The sequence below is a fragment of the Cryptomeria japonica genome, unplaced genomic scaffold, assembly GCF_030272615.1.
Source record: "Cryptomeria japonica unplaced genomic scaffold, Sugi_1.0 HiC_scaffold_359, whole genome shotgun sequence".
NCBI classification, from domain to species: domain Eukaryota; kingdom Viridiplantae; phylum Streptophyta; class Pinopsida; order Cupressales; family Cupressaceae; genus Cryptomeria; species Cryptomeria japonica.
The window spans coordinates 1-16,885 of NW_026729181.1; the positions used below are offsets into that span (position 1 = coordinate 1).

General features: G+C 62.4%; 2 non-coding genes across 2 annotated transcripts; both read right to left on the reverse strand.

Annotated features, from left to right (window-relative positions):
• Positions 1 to 5,494: 5,494 nt before the first annotated feature.
• Positions 5,495 to 5,613, reverse strand: LOC131870949 (5S ribosomal RNA). Its single transcript, XR_009369250.1, has one exon. It is a non-coding gene; the product is annotated as a 5S ribosomal RNA (ribosomal RNA).
• Positions 5,614 to 13,417: 7,804 nt separating this feature from the next.
• LOC131870960 (5S ribosomal RNA) lies at positions 13,418 to 13,536 on the reverse strand. The gene has a single exon (XR_009369261.1). It is a non-coding gene; the product is annotated as a 5S ribosomal RNA (ribosomal RNA).
• Positions 13,537 to 16,885: the final 3,349 nt, after the last annotated feature.

Genomic DNA, 16,885 nt, shown 5'->3' on the forward strand with positions numbered 1-16,885 from the left:
TATGACTGAACGCCTCTAAGTCAGAATCCACGCTAGATGCGGCGCATCTCTCTCTCCGGCTGCATCGCGACCCGCAGTAGGGGTGCTCTTGCACCCCCAGGGGCCCGTGTCATTGGCTACCTTCGATCGGCGCAACCGCCTGGTCGGAGCAACCTTGGATAACAATTTCAAGCTGTCGGCGAGAAGAATCTTTTGCAGACGACTTAAATAAGCGACGGGGTATTGTAAGTGGCAGAGTGGCCTTGCTGCCACGATCCACTGAGATTCAGCCCTCTGTCGCCTCGATTCGTGCGACCTCTTTTTTTTGGCTCTGTCGTAGGTGGGGTTTACAGTTCTAACCTTCTTCGTTGCTCGCTGACCCGCATCTCTATCTCCAAAGTCCCTCGAGGCGGGGTTCCTCTGCCAGTGCCAAGTGCCAAGCGGGGGTTGCCGACGGTGCGACCCTTTCCTTTGCCCAAGGGTTGAGCGCGGTTTGTGGCGCACTCTTTTCTTCCCCGGATGCCAAGTGTGGATGAAAATATGATGCGACCCTGGGTCCGCCTTCCTGTCAAAGGGCTGAGTGGGGTTTTCCAAGCTCTGAAGAGGGGTTTCTCATCCGGGTGCCAAGATGGGGCAACCCTTGGGCCGCATTTTTTTCGTCCAAGTGCTGGGCGGGGCTCCGAAGAGGGGTTTCTCATCCGGGGGCCGAGCTGGGCAAAACCCTTGGGCCGCATTTTTTTTGTCCAAGTGTTGGGCGGGGCTTCGAAGAGGGGTTTCTCATCCAGGGGCCAAGCTGGGCAACCCTTGGGCCGCATTTTTTCCGTCCAAGTGTTGGGCGGGGCTTCGAAGAGGGGTTTCTCATCCGGGGGCTGCACTTTTTTTGTCCAAGTGCCGGGCGGGGCTCCGAAGAGGGGTTTCTCATCCAGGTGCCAAGCTCGGCAACCCATGTGCCGCATTTTTTTCGTCCAAGTGCTAGGCGGGGCTCCGAAGAGCGGAAGTGGAAGTGGGGTTTCGGGCATTACCCTCGAGCCACCTTTCCGTCCGAGAGTTTAGTGAGGCTTTTTACCGTTGCAGCTCCCCATGTCCGAACTGGGGATTTCTGGGTAGGGGCTTCGGGTGCGCATTACATTTTTGCCCAAGCGTCCAGTGGGGTTTCTGGTGCGCTCCGAAGTGGGGTTATTGGAGCGCATCAAAGGTGCGCAATGCTGGTGCGAACCCGGGAGCGCTCCGATGTGTGCTCCAAGGTGCGGCGTGCACGAAGTCCGAGCCCGGTTTGCCCCGGGTGCGCACCTCGCGTGCACCTTCGCCGGGGTGAGCACCTTGGTGTGCAGACCTTGGTTGGGTTGCGCGCCCTGGTGCGCACCAAGGAGCGCTCTGAAGTGTGCTCCAAGGTGCGGCGTGCACGAAGTCGGAGCCCGGTTTGCCCCGGGTGTGCACCTCGGGTGCGCACCTCGCGTGCACCTTCGCTGCGGTGGGCACCTTGGCTGGGTTGCGCGCCTTGGTGGGCACCATGCAGTGCACGAAGTCGGAGCCCGGATTGCCCCGGGCGCGCACCTCCGCCAGGGTGGGCACCTTGGTGCGCACAACTTGCCTGGGCTGCGCACCAGGAAGGGCTCAAGATGGCACCCGCGTTCCGTTTTTTTCACTATCTTTCAGAACGGAAATTTTAAAATCTCGTTTTTTTTTGCCTTTTCTGGAAATTAGTGAAGGCAGCGCATCAAAGGTGCGCAACGCTGGTGCGAACCTGGGAGCGCTCCGATGTGTGCTCCAAGGTGCGGCGTGCACGAAGTCGGACCCCGGTTTGCCCCGGGTGCGCACCTCGCGTGCACCTTGGTGCGCACACCTTGGCTGGGTTGCGCGCCCTGGTGGGCACCATGGTGCGCACCAAGGAGCGCTCCGAAGTGTGCTCCAAGGTGCGGCGTGCACGAAGTCGGAGCCCGGTTTGCCCCGGGTGCGCACCTCGCGTGCACCTTCGCCGCGGTGGGCACCATGGCGTGCACGAAGTCGGAGCCCGGTTTGCCCCGGGTGCGCACCTCGCGTGCACCTTCGCCGGGGTGGGCACCTTGGTGTGCAGACCTTGGCTGGGTTGCGCGCCCTGGTGGGCACCATGGTGCGCACCAAGGAGCGCTCCGAAGTGTGCTCCAAGGTGCGGCCTGCACGAAGTCGGAGCCCGGTTTGCCCCGGGTGTGCACCTCGGGTGGGCACCTTGGTGCGCATGCCTTGCCTGGGCTGCGCACCAGGGCGGGCTCAAGATGGCACCCGCGTTCCTTTTTTTTCACTATCTTTCAAAACGGAAATTTTAAAATCTCATTTTTTTTTGCCTTTTTCTGGAAATTAGTGAAGGCAGCGCATCAAAGGTGCGCACCTCGCTGCCCACCACGGTGCGCAACGCCGGTGGGCACCCGGGAGTGCTTCGAAGTGTGCTCCAAGGTGCTGCGTGCACGTTGTCGGAGCCCGGTTTGCCCCGGGTGCGCACCTCGCGTGCACCTTCGTCGGGGTGGGCACCTTGGCTGGGTTTGCCCCGGCTGCGCTCCGAAGCGGGGTTATTGGAGCGCCGCCTCTTTTTTTGTCGGAGCGTTTGGTGGGGTTTCTCGCATTGGCTCTTCCGAGGCCCGGTTGCCACCCTGGCGCGCACGAAGTCGGAAGTAGGGTTAATTGCCCGGGTGCGCACCTTTGCCAGGGTGGGCACCTTACCTGGGCTGCGCACCAGGGCGGGCTCAAGATGGCACGCGCGTTCCGTTTTTTTCACTATCTTTCAAAACGGAAATTTTAAAATCTCCTTTTTTTTTTGCCTTTTCTGGAAATTAGTGAAGGCAGCGCATCAAAGGTGCGCACCTCGCTGCCCACCTTGGTGTGCTCTGAGGTGCGCACCCGGGAGCGCTACGAAGTGTGCTCCAAGGTGCGGCGTGCACGTTGTCGGAGCCCGGTTTGCCCCGGGTGCGCACCTCGCCTGCACCTTGGCCGGGGTGGGCACCTTGGCTGGGTTTGCCCAGGGTGCGCTCCGAAGCGGGGTTACTGGAGCGCCCCCTCTTTTTTTGTCAGAGCGTTTGGTGGGGTTTCTCGCATTGGCTCTTCCCAGGCCCGGTTGTTGGGTGCGCTCCCACCCTGGCGCGCGCGAAGTTGGAAGTTGGGTTAATTGCCCGGGCGCGCACCTTCGCCAGGGTGGGCACCTTGGTGCGCACACCTTGGCTGGGCTGCGCACCAGGGCGGGCTCAAGATGGCACCAGCATTCCCTTTTTCTCACTATCTTTCAAAACAGAAATTTTAAAATCTCGTTTTTTTTTTGCCTTTTATGGAAATTAGTGAAGGCATCGCATCAAAGGTGCGCACCTCGCTGCCCACCTTGGTGTGCTCCGAGGTGCCCACCACGGTGCGCAACGCCGGTGCGAACCCGGGAGCGCCCCGATGTGTGCTCCAAGGTGCGGCGTGCACGAAGTCGGACCCCGGTTTGCCCCGGGTGCGCACCTCGCGTGCACCTTGGTGCGCACACCTTGGCTGGGTTGCGCGGCCTGGTGGGCACCATGGTGCGCACCAAGGAGCGCTCCGAAGTGTGCTCCAAGGTGCGGCGTGCACGAAGTCGGAGCCCGGTTTGCCCCGGGTACGCACCTCGCGTGCACCTTCGCCGGGGTGGGCACCTCGGCTGGGTTGCGCGCCCTGGTGCGCACCAAGGAGCGCTCCGAAGTGTGCTCCAAGGTGCGGCGTGCACGAAGTCGGAGCCCGGTTTGCCCCGGGTGCGCACCTTCGCCGCGGTGCGCACCATGGCGTGCACGAAGTCGGAGCCCGGTTTGCCCCGGGTGCGCACCTCGCGTGCACCTTCGGCGGGGTTGCGCGCCCTGGTGCGCACCAAGGAGCGCTCCGAAGTGTGCTCCAAGGTGCGGCGTGCACGAAGTCGGAGCCCGGTTTGCCCCGGGTGCGCACCTCGCGTGCACCTTCGGCGGGGTTGCGCGCCCTGGTGGGCACCATGGTGCGCACCAAGGAGCGCTCCGAAGTGTGCTCCAAGGTGCGGCGTGCACGAAGTCGGAGCCCGGTTTGCCCCGGGTGCGCACCTCGCGTGCACCTTCGCCGCGGTGGGCACCATGGCGTGCACGAAGTCGGAGCCCGGTTTGCCCCGGGTGCGCACCTCGCGTGCACCTTCGCCGGGGTGGGCACCTCGGCTGGGTTGCGCGCCCTGGTGCGCACCAAGGAGCGCTCCGAAGTGTGCTCCAAGGTGCGGCGTGCACGAAGTCGGAGCCCGGTTTGCCCCGGGTGCGCACCTCGCGTGCACCTTCGCCAGGGTGGGCACCTCGGTGCGCACACCTTCTCAATGTTTTCTTGCCTTTTCTGGAAATTGGTGAAGGCAGCGCATCAAAGGTGCGCACCTCGGTGTGCTCCGAGGTGCGAACCCGAGAGCGCTCCGAGGTGCCCACGAAGTCGAAAGTCGGGTTAATTGCATTGTTTTCCCCGGGTGCGCTCCGAGGTGCGCAACATCGGCGCGCACCAAGGAGGGCTCCGAAGTGTGCTCCAAGGTGCGCACGATGGCGTGCACCTCTGGTGCGCACGATTCGGAGCTCGGTTTGACCGGGGTGCGCACACCTTGGCTGGGTTGCGCACCTTTTGTGCGCTCCAAGGTGCGCACGAAGTCGGAGCTCGGTTTGCCCCGGGTGCGCACCTTCGCCAGGGTGCGCACCTTGATGCGCACGCCTTGGCTGGGCTGCGCACCTTGGTGGGCGCCATGGTGCGCACCTTTCGTGCGCTCCAAGGTGCGCACGAAGTCGGAGCTCGGTTTGCCCCGGGTGCGCACCTTGGTGGGCGCCATGGTGCACTCCGAGGTGCCCAAGATTGGTGCGCACCAAGGAGCGCTCCGAAGTGCGCTCCAAGGTGCGCGCGAAGTCGAAAGTTGGGTTAATTGTCCGGTTTGCCTCGGGTGCGCACCTTGCGTGCACCTTCGCCAGGGTGGGCGCCTTGGTGCGCACACCTTGGCTGGGCTGCGCACACCTTGGCACCCGCGTTTCCTTCATTTTAAATTTTTTTTTTTTACAATCTCTCAAGTGGGAAATTCTATAATCTCAACTTTTTTTGCCTTTTCAGGAAACTTTTGAATGGAGCGCATCATTGGTGCGCTCCGAAGTGTGCTCCAAAGCTCTCTCCAGCTGCGTGCACCTGCCCCGGCCGCGCACCCGGCCCCGCCCAGCTTCGCTCACCTATCCCGGGCGTCTGGTGCGGAACCTTAGAGTAAGAAACATCACCGTGCACCTTGGCCAACGTGCGCGACTCGACCGAGCGCGCACTGGCCGAGGTGCACACCGATTTCACCTGGGTGCGCGCGCAGCACCTCGGGCGCACCGGGGTGCGCGCACAACGCCCGGGTTGCACCGTGGCCTGTGTGCTCGGGGCGCCTCGGGTGCGCGCTCGGTGTCGCCCCCGCGCGCGCGGTAGTGCGGGCAGCGCACCCCGGCCCGGCCCGGCCCCGACGAGAACGCAAACGGGCAAAAGGTTTATTCAAATAGCATTGCGACGCCCGGCGAAAAACTAAAAAAGGGTGCAACACCGGGACTTCCCGGGAGGTCACCCATCCCAGTACTACTCCGGCCCAAGCGCGCTTAACTGCGGAGTTCTGATGGGATCCGGTGCACTAACGCTGGTATGATCGCACCCGTTATGAGCTTGTCGCAGTGTGTACTTAGCAAACCGCGACCCACGTGCGAATCCACCCCGGCCACCCACCCCCGTCGAGGTGCACACCCTCCCTCGCGAAGTGCGCCCCGTTCGCCAAGTGTGAGCCCTGCCCGGGTGCGCGCACCTTGCTAGGGCGTCGGGTGTGCACCCGGCCCGGCCTACGTGCGTGCACCTGGAGGGGGCGTCGTGTGCGTGCAGTGTCCCGTCTGCAACGCGGTGCCCACACACCACCTCGGGCGCAACGACCTGCGCTCACATGTGGGCCGAGTGCACCTTGGTGCATGTTCGGGGCGCCTCGGGTGCACGCTCGATCTTGCCCCGGTGCACCAAGGCGCTCGGTTTGCCCCGGGTGCGCACTTGGTGCAAGGTGGGCACCCAAAATAGGGATCAAGCACCAAAACACAAGTTTCGGGATGCAAAATGGGACCCAAGGACCACAAATGCGTTCCAAGACCCATGATGGGTCCACGAGAACAAAAATGTGTTCCGAGACTTAATAAACAAATATTGGGTTTTAGGAGAAGAAACATGCTCTGATGCCCAAAACGAGAATCGACCCCGAAAAGGCCACAGGCCAAAAGTGGGATGCGAGACAAAAAAAAATGGGACCCGAGGACCAAAATTGGGTTCCCAGGTCGAAGACAGGGCAACCGGACAAGAAACGACCTCTAAGGCTCGAAATGAGTCCCGACGACTAAAACTTGACAAGAAGCACCCATCAGGCACCCAACTCGACACCCATGGGATGCCGACCCACCCGGGCTTCCACCTAGCACACCTTGGCACCCACCCACCCTCGCACCCAACCTCGCACCCAACTTAGCACCTTTGAACCCACATTGGCACTCACCCTGACCCTGGCACCTTGGAACCCACATTGGCACTCACCTTGACCCTGGCACCCACCTTTGCACTCACCTTGGGACCCACCCTGGCTCCCACCTCGGCACCCACCCAGACACCCACCTTGGTTCCTTGGCACCCACCTTGGATCCTTGGCACCCACCCCGACACCCACCTTGGCACGCAACTTGGCTACTTGCCACCCACCTTGGCTCCTTGACGCCCACCCCGACAACCACCCCGTGACCTACCCTGGCTAGGGTTGGTGCACACCCACCCTGGTGCCCACCTTGGCACCCACCCTATGACCCACCTTGGCACGCACCTTAGTACCCACCCCGTTACCCACCCTAGGACCCACCCCGTGACCCACCTTGGCCAGGGTGGGTGCCTTGGTGCGCACAACTTGCCTGGGCTGCACACCAGGGCGGGCTCAAGATGGCACCCGCGTTCCGTTTTTTTCACTATCTTTCAAAACGGAAATTTTAAAATCTCATTTTTTTCTTTTTTTTGCCTTTTCTGGAAATTAGTGAAGGCAGCGCATCAAAGGTGCGCAATGCTGGTGCGAACCCGGGAGCGCTCCGATGTGTGCTCCAAGGTGCGGCGTGCACGAAGTCCGAGCCCGGTTTGCCCCGGGTGCGCACCTCGCGTGCACCTTCGCCGGGGTGAGCACCTTGGCTGGGTTGCGCGCCCTGGTGCGTACCAAGGAGCGCTCTGAAGTGTGCTCCAAGGTGCGGCGTGCACGAAGTCGGAGCCCGGTTTGCCCCGGGTGTGCACCTCGGGTGCGCACCTCGCGTGCACCTTCGCTGCGGTGGGCACCTTGGCTGGGTTGCGCGCCTTGGTGGGCACCATGCAGTGCACGAAGTCGGAGCCCGGTTTGCCCCGGGCGCGCACCTCCGCCAGGGTGGGCACCTTGGTGCGCACAACTTGCCTGGGCTGCGCATCAGGAAGGGCTCAAGATGGCACCCGCGTTCCGTTTTTTTCACTATCTTTCAGAACGGAAATTTTAAAATATCGTTTTTTTTTGCCTTTTCTGGAAATTAGTGAAGGCAGCGCATCAAAGGTGCGCAACGCTGGTGCGAACCTGGGAGCGCTCCGATGTGTGCTCCAAGGTGCGGCGTGCACGAAGTCGGAGCCCGGTTTGCCTCGGGTGCGCCCTGGTGGGCACCATGGTGCGCACCAAGGAGCGCTCCGAAGTGTGCTCCAAGGTGCGGCCTGCACGAAGTCGGAGCCCGGTTTGCCCCGGGTGTGCACCTCGGGTGGGCACCTTGGTGCGCATGCCTTGCCTGGGCTGCGCACCAGGGCGGGCTCAAGATGGCACCCGCGTTCCTTTTTTTTCACTATCTTTCAAAACGGAAATTTTAAAATCTCATTTTTTTTTGCCTTTTTCTGGAAATTAGTGAAGGCAGCGCATCAAAGGTGCGCACCTCGCTGCCCACCACGGTGCGCAACGCCGGTGGGCACCCGGGAGTGCTTCGAAGTGTGCTCCAAGGTGCTGCGTGCACGTTGTCGGAGCCCGGTTTGCCCCGGGTGCGCACCTCGCGTGCACCTTCGTCGGGGTGGGCACCTTGGCTTGGTTTGCCCCGGCTGCGCTCCGAAGCGGGGTTATTGGAGCGCCGCCTCTTTTTTTGTCGGAGCGTTTGGTGGGGTTTCTCGCATTGGCTCTTCCGAGGCCCGGTTGCCACCCTGGCGCGCACGAAGTCGGAAGTAGGGTTAATTGCCCGGGTGCGCACCTTTGCCAGGGTGGCACCTTACCTGGGCTGCGCACCAGGGCGGGCTCAAGATGGCACGCGCGTTCCGTTTTTTTCACTATCTTTCAAAACGGAAATTTTAAAATCTCCTTTTTTTTTTGCCTTTTCTGGAAATTAGTGAAGGCAGCGCATCAAAGGTGCGCACCTCGCTGCCCACCTTGGTGTGCTCTGAGGTGCGCACCCGGGAGCGCTACGAAGTGTGCTCCAAGGTGCGGCGTGCACGTTGTCGGAGCCCGGTTTGCCCCGGGTGCGCACCTCGCCTGCACCTTGGCCGGGGTGGGCACCTTGGCTGGGTTTGCCCAGGGTGCGCTCCGAAGCGGGGTTACTGGAGCGCCCCCTCTTTTTTTGTCAGAGAGTTTGGTGGGGTTTCTCGCATTGGCTCTTCCCAGGCCCGGTTGTTGGGTGCGCTCCCACCCTGGCGCGCGCGAAGTTGGAAGTTGGGTTAATTGCCCGGGCGCGCACCTTCGCCAGGGTGGGCACCTTGGTGCGCAAACCTTGGCTGGGCTGCGCACCAGGGCGGGCTCAAGATGGCACCAGCATTCCCTTTTTCTCACTATCTTTCAAAACGGAAATTTTAAAATCTCGTTTTTTTTTTGCCTTTTATGGAAATTAGTGAAGGCATCGCATCAAAGGTGCGCACCTCGCTGCCCACCTTGGTGTGCTCCGAGGTGCCCACCACGGTGCGCAACGCCGGTGCGAACCCGGGAGCGCCCCGATGTGTGCTCCAAGGTGCGGCGTGCACGAAGTCGGACCCCGGTTTGCCCCGGGTGCGCACCTCGCGTGCACCTTGGTGCGCACACCTTGGCTGGGTTGCGCGGCCTGGTGGGCACCATGGTGCGCACCAAGGAGCGCTCCGAAGTGTGCTCCAAGGTGCGGCGTGCACGAAGTCGGAGCCCGGTTTGCCCCGGGTGCGCACCTTCGCCGCGGTGGGCACCATGGCGTGCACGAAGTCGGAGCCCGGTTTGCCCCGGGTGCGCACCTCGCGTGCACCTTCGCCGGGGTGGGCACCTCGGCTGGGTTGCGCGCCCTGGTGCGCACCAAGGAGCGCTCTGAAGTGTGCTCCAAGGTGCGGCGTGCACGAAGTCGGAGCCCGGTTTGCCCCGGGTGTGCACCTCGCGTGCACCTTCGCTGCGGTGGGCACCTTGGCTGGGTTGCGCGCCTTGGTGGGCACCATGCAGTGCACGAAGTCGGAGCCCGGTTTGCCCCGGGCGCGCACCTCCGCCAGGGTGGGCACCTTGGTGCGCACAACTTGCCTGGGCTGCGCACCAGGAAGGGCTCAAGATGGCACCCGCGTTCCGTTTTTTTCACTATCTTTCAGAACGGAAATTTTAAAATATCGTTTTTTTTTGCCTTTTCTGGAAATTAGTGAAGGCAGCGCATCAAAGGTGCGCAACGCTGGTGCGAACCTGGGAGCGCTCCGATGTGTGCTCCAAGGTGCGGCGTGCACGAAGTCGGACCCCGGTTTGCCCCGGGTGCGCACCTCGCGTGCACCTTGGTGCGCACACCTTGGCTGGGTTGCGCGCCCTGGTGGGCACCATGGTGCGCACCAAGGAGCGCTCCGAAGTGTGCTCCAAGGTGCGGCGTGCACGAAGTCGGAGCCCGGTTTGCCCCGGGTGCGCACCTCGCGTGCACCTTCGCCGCGGTGGGCACCATGGCGTGCACGAAGTCGGAGCCCGGTTTGCCCCGGGTGCGCACCTCGCGTGCACCTTCGCCGGGGTGGGCACCTTAGTGTGCAGACCTTGGCTGGGTTGCGCGCCCTGGTGGGCACCATGGTGCGCACCAAGGAGCGCTCCGAAGTGTGCTCCAAGGTGCGGCCTGCACGAAGTCGGAGCCCGGTTTGCCCCGGGTGTGCACCTCGGGTGGGCACCTTGGTGCGCATGCCTTGCCTGGGCTGCGCACCAGGGCGGGCTCAAGATGGCACCCGCGTTCCTTTTTTTTCACTATCTTTCAAAACGGAAATTTTAAAATCTCATTTTTTTTTGCCTTTTTCTGGAAATTAGTGAAGGCAGCGCATCAAAGGTGCGCACCTCGCTGCCCACCACGGTGCGCAACGCCGGTGGGCACCCGGGAGTGCTTCGAAGTGTGCTCCAAGGTGCTGCGTGCACGTTGTCGGAGCCCGGTTTGCCCCGGGTGCGCACCTCGCGTGCACCTTCGTCGGGGTGGGCACCTTGGCTGGGTTTGCCCCGGCTGCGCTCCGAAGCGGGGTTATTGGAGCGCCGCCTCTTTTTTTGTCGGAGCGTTTGGTGGGGTTTCTCGCATTGGCTCTTCCGAGGCCCGGTTGCCACCCTGGCGCGCACGAAGTCGGAAGTAGGGTTAATTGCCCGGGTGCGCACCTTTGCCAGGGTGGGCACCTTACCTGGGCTGCGCACCAGGGCGGGCTCAAGATGGCACGCGCGTTCCGTTTTTTTCACTATCTTTCAAAACGGAAATTTTAAAATCTCCTTTTTTTTTTGCCTTTTCTGGAAATTAGTGAAGGCAGCGCATCAAAGGTGCGCACCTCGCTGCCCACCTTGGTGTGCTCTGAGGTGCGCACCCGGGAGCGCTACGAAGTGTGCTCCAAGGTGCGGCGTGCACGTTGTCGGAGCCCGGTTTGCCCCGGGTGCGCACCTCGCCTGCACCTTGGCCGGGGTGGGCACCTTGGCTGGGTTTGCCCAGGGTGCGCTCCGAAGCGGGGTTACTGGAGCGCCCCCTCTTTTTTTGTCAGAGCGTTTGGTGGGGTTTCTCGCATTGGCTCTTCCCAGGCCCGGTTGTTGGGTGCGCTCCCACCCTGGCGCGCGCGAAGTTGGAAGTTGGGTTAATTGCCCGGGCGCGCACCTTCGCCAGGGTGGGCACCTTGGTGCGCACACCTTGGCTGGGCTGCGCACCAGGGCGGGCTCAAGATGGCACCAGCATTCCCTTTTTCTCACTATCTTTCAAAACGGAAATTTTAAAATCTCGTTTTTTTTTTGCCTTTTATGGAAATTAGTGAAGGCATCGCATCAAAGGTGCGCACCTCGCTGCCCACCTTGGTGTGCTCCGAGGTGCCCACCACGGTGCGCAACGCCGGTGCGAACCCGGGAGCGCCCCGATGTGTGCTCCAAGGTGCGGCGTGCACGAAGTCGGACCCCGGTTTGCCCCGGGTGCGCACCTCGCGTGCACCTTGGTGCGCACACCTTGGCTGGGTTGCGCGGCCTGGTGGGCACCATGGTGCGCACCAAGGAGCGCTCCGAAGTGTGCTCCAAGGTGCGGCGTGCACGAAGTCGGAGCCCGGTTTGCCCCGGGTACGCACCTCGCGTGCACCTTCGCCGGGGTGGGCACCTCGGCTGGGTTGCGCGCCCTGGTGCGCACCAAGGAGCGCTCCGAAGTGTGCTCCAAGGTGCGGCGTGCACGAAGTCGGAGCCCGGTTTGCCCCGGGTGCGCACCTTCGCCGCGGTGCGCACCATGGCGTGCACGAAGTCGGAGCCCGGTTTGCCCCGGGTGCGCACCTCGCGTGCACCTTCGGCGGGGTTGCGCGCCCTGGTGGGCACCATGGTGCGCACCAAGGAGCGCTCCGAAGTGTGCTCCAAGGTGCGGCGTGCACGAAGTCGGAGCCCGGTTTGCCCCGGGTGCGCACCTCGCGTGCACCTTCGGCGGGGTTGCGCGCCCTGGTGGGCACCATGGTGCGCACCAAGGAGCGCTCCGAAGTGTGCTCCAAGGTGCGGCGTGCACGAAGTCGGAGCCCGGTTTGCCCCGGGTGCGCACCTCGCGTGCACCTTCGCCGCGGTGGGCACCATGGCGTGCACGAAGTCGGAGCCCGGTTTGCCCCGGGTGCGCACCTCGCGTGCACCTTCGCCGGGGTGGGCACCTCGGTTGGGTTGCGCGCCCTGGTGCGCACCAAGGAGCGCTCCGAAGTGTGCTCCAAGGTGCGGCGTGCACGAAGTCGGAGCCCGGTTTGCCCCGGGTGCGCACCTCGCGTGCACCTTCGCCAGGGTGGGCACCTCGGTGCGCACACCTTCTCAATGTTTTCTTGCCTTTTCTGGAAATTGGTGAAGGCAGCGCATCAAAGGTGCGCACCTCGGTGTGCTCCGAGGTGCGAACCCGAGAGCGCTCCGAGGTGCCCACGAAGTCGAAAGTCGGGTTAATTGCATTGTTTTCCCCGGGTGCGCTCCGAGGTGCGCAACATCGGCGCGCACCAAGGAGGGCTCCGAAGTGTGCTCCAAGGTGCGCACGATGGCGTGCACCTCTGGTGCGCACGATTCGGAGCTCGGTTTGACCGGGGTGCGCACACCTTGGCTGGGTTGCGCACCTTTTGTGCGCTCCAAGGTGCGCACGAAGTCGGAGCTCGGTTTGCCCCGGGTGCGCACCTTCGCCAGGGTGCGCACCTTGATGCGCACGCCTTGGCTGGGCTGCGCACCTTGGTGGGCGCCATGGTGCGCACCTTTCGTGCGCTCCAAGGTGCGCACGAAGTCGGAGCTCGGTTTGCCCCGGGTGCGCACCTTGGTGGGCGCCATGGTGCACTCCGAGGTGCCCAAGATTGGTGCGCACCAAGGAGCGCTCCGAAGTGCGCTCCAAGGTGCGCGCGAAGTCGAAAGTTGGGTTAATTGTCCGGTTTGCCTCGGGTGCGCACCTTGCGTGCACCTTCGCCAGGGTGGGCGCCTTGGTGCGCACACCTTGGCTGGGCTGCGCACACCTTGGCACCCGCGTTTCCTTCATTTTAAATTTTTTTTTTTTACAATCTCTCAAGTGGGAAATTCTATAATCTCAACTTTTTTTGCCTTTTCAGGAAACTTTTGAATGGAGCGCATCATTGGTGCGCTCCGAAGTGTGCTCCAAAGCTCTCTCCAGCTGCGTGCACCTGCCCCGGCCGCGCACCCGGCCCCGCCCAGCTTCGCTCACCTGTCCCGGGCGTCTGGTGCGGAACCTTAGAGTAAGAAACATCACCGTGCACCTTGGCCAACGTGCGCGACTCGACCGAGCGCGCACTGGCCGAGGTGCACACCGATTTCACCTGGGTGCGCGCGCAGCACCTCGGGCGCACCGGGGTGCGCGCACAACGCCCGGGTTGCACCGTGGCCTGTGTGCTCGGGGCGCCTCGGGTGCGCGCTCGGTGTCGCCCCCGCGCGCGCGGTAGTGCGGGCAGCGCACCCCGGCCCGGCCCGGCCCCGACGAGAACGCAAACGGGCAAAAGGTTTATTCAAATAGCATTGCGACGCCCGGCGAAAAACTAAAAAAGGGTGCAACACCGGGACTTCCCGGGAGGTCACCCATCCCAGTACTACTCCGGCCCAAGCGCGCTTAACTGCGGAGTTCTGATGGGATCCGGTGCACTAACGCTGGTATGATCGCACCCGTTATGAGCTTGTCGCAGTGTGTACTTAGCAAACCGCGACCCACGTGCGAATCCACCCCGGCCACCCACCCCCGTCGAGGTGCACACCCTCCCTCGCGAAGTGCGCCCCGTTCGCCAAGTGTGAGCCCTGCCCGGGTGCGCGCACCTTGCTAGGGCGTCGGGTGTGCACCCGGCCCGGCCTACGTGCGTGCACCTGGAGGGGGCGTCGTGTGCGTGCAGTGTCCCGTCTGCAACGCGGTGCCCACACACCACCTCGGGCGCAACGACCTGCGCTCACATGTGGGCCGAGTGCACCTTGGTGCATGTTCGGGGCGCCTCGGGTGCACGCTCGATCTTGCCCCGGTGCACCAAGGCGCTCGGTTTGCCCCGGGTGCGCACTTGGTGCAAGGTGGGCACCCAAAATAGGGATCAAGCACCAAAACACAAGTTTCGGGATGCAAAATGGGACCCAAGGACCACAAATGCGTTCCAAGACCCATGATGGGTCCACGAGAACAAAAATGTGTTCCGAGACTTAATAAACAAATATTGGGTTTTAGGAGAAGAAACATGCTCTGATGCCCAAAACGAGAATCGACCCCGAAAAGGCCACAGGCCAAAAGTGGGATGCGAGACAAAAAAAAATGGGACCCGAGGACCAAAATTGGGTTCCCAGGTCGAAGACAGGGCAACCGGACAAGAAACGACCTCTAAGGCTCGAAATGAGTCCCGACGACTAAAACTTGACAAGAAGCACCCATCAGGCACCCAACTCGACACCCATGGGATGCCGACCCACCCGGGCTTCCACCTAGCACACCTTGGCACCCACCCACCCTCGCACCCAACCTCGCACCCAACTTAGCACCTTTGAACCCACATTGGCACTCACCCTGACCCTGGCACCTTGGAACCCACATTGGCACTCACCTTGACCCTGGCACCCACCTTTGCACTCACCTTGGGACCCACCCTGGCTCCCACCTCGGCACCCACCCAGACACCCACCTTGGTTCCTTGGCACCCACCTTGGATCCTTGGCACCCACCCCGACACCCACCTTGGCACGCAACTTGGCTACTTGCCACCCACCTTGGCTCCTTGACGCCCACCCCGACAACCACCCCGTGACCTACCCTGGCTAGGGTTGGTGCACACCCACCCTGGTGCCCACCTTGGCACCCACCCTATGACCCACCTTGGCACGCACCTTAGTACCCACCCCGTTACCCACCCTAGGACCCACCCCGTGACCCACCTTGGCCAGGGTGGGTGCCTTGGTGCGCACAACTTGCCTGGGCTGCACACCAGGGCGGGCTCAAGATGGCACCCGCGTTCCGTTTTTTTCACTATCTTTCAAAACGGAAATTTTAAAATCTCATTTTTTTCTTTTTTTTGCCTTTTCTGGAAATTAGTGAAGGCAGCGCATCAAAGGTGCGCAATGCTGGTGCGAACCCGGGAGCGCTCCGATGTGTGCTCCAAGGTGCGGCGTGCACGAAGTCCGAGCCCGGTTTGCCCCGGGTGCGCACCTCGCGTGCACCTTCGCCGGGGTGAGCACCTTGGCTGGGTTGCGCGCCCTGGTGCGTACCAAGGAGCGCTCTGAAGTGTGCTCCAAGGTGCGGCGTGCACGAAGTCGGAGCCCGGTTTGCCCCGGGTGTGCACCTCGGGTGCGCACCTCGCGTGCACCTTCGCTGCGGTGGGCACCTTGGCTGGGTTGCGCGCCTTGGTGGGCACCATGCAGTGCACGAAGTCGGAGCCCGGTTTGCCCCGGGCGCGCACCTCCGCCAGGGTGGGCACCTTGGTGCGCACAACTTGCCTGGGCTGCGCATCAGGAAGGGCTCAAGATGGCACCCGCGTTCCGTTTTTTTCACTATCTTTCAGAACGGAAATTTTAAAATATCGTTTTTTTTTGCCTTTTCTGGAAATTAGTGAAGGCAGCGCATCAAAGGTGCGCAACGCTGGTGCGAACCTGGGAGCGCTCCGATGTGTGCTCCAAGGTGCGGCGTGCACGAAGTCGGAGCCCGGTTTGCCTCGGGTGCGCCCTGGTGGGCACCATGGTGCGCACCAAGGAGCGCTCCGAAGTGTGCTCCAAGGTGCGGCCTGCACGAAGTCGGAGCCCGGTTTGCCCCGGGTGTGCACCTCGGGTGGGCACCTTGGTGCGCATGCCTTGCCTGGGCTGCGCACCAGGGCGGGCTCAAGATGGCACCCGCGTTCCTTTTTTTTCACTATCTTTCAAAACGGAAATTTTAAAATCTCATTTTTTTTTGCCTTTTTCTGGAAATTAGTGAAGGCAGCGCATCAAAGGTGCGCACCTCGCTGCCCACCACGGTGCGCAACGCCGGTGGGCACCCGGGAGTGCTTCGAAGTGTGCTCCAAGGTGCTGCGTGCACGTTGTCGGAGCCCGGTTTGCCCCGGGTGCGCACCTCGCGTGCACCTTCGTCGGGGTGGGCACCTTGGCTTGGTTTGCCCCGGCTGCGCTCCGAAGCGGGGTTATTGGAGCGCCGCCTCTTTTTTTGTCGGAGCGTTTGGTGGGGTTTCTCGCATTGGCTCTTCCGAGGCCCGGTTGCCACCCTGGCGCGCACGAAGTCGGAAGTAGGGTTAATTGCCCGGGTGCGCACCTTTGCCAGGGTGGCACCTTACCTGGGCTGCGCACCAGGGCGGGCTCAAGATGGCACGCGCGTTCCGTTTTTTTCACTATCTTTCAAAACGGAAATTTTAAAATCTCCTTTTTTTTTTGCCTTTTCTGGAAATTAGTGAAGGCAGCGCATCAAAGGTGCGCACCTCGCTGCCCACCTTGGTGTGCTCTGAGGTGCGCACCCGGGAGCGCTACGAAGTGTGCTCCAAGGTGCGGCGTGCACGTTGTCGGAGCCCGGTTTGCCCCGGGTGCGCACCTCGCCTGCACCTTGGCCGGGGTGGGCACCTTGGCTGGGTTTGCCCAGGGTGCGCTCCGAAGCGGGGTTACTGGAGCGCCCCCTCTTTTTTTGTCAGAGAGTTTGGTGGGGTTTCTCGCATTGGCTCTTCCCAGGCCCGGTTGTTGGGTGCGCTCCCACCCTGGCGCGCGCGAAGTTGGAAGTTGGGTTAATTGCCCGGGCGCGCACCTTCGCCAGGGTGGGCACCTTGGTGCGCAAACCTTGGCTGGGCTGCGCACCAGGGCGGGCTCAAGATGGCACCAGCATTCCCTTTTTCTCACTATCTTTCAAAACGGAAATTTTAAAATCTCGTTTTTTTTTTGCCTTTTATGGAAATTAGTGAAGGCATCGCATCAAAGGTGCGCACCTCGCTGCCCACCTTGGTGTGCTCCGAGGTGCCCACCACGGTGCGCAACGCCGGTGCGAACCCGGGAGCGCCCCGATGTGTGCTCCAAGGTGCG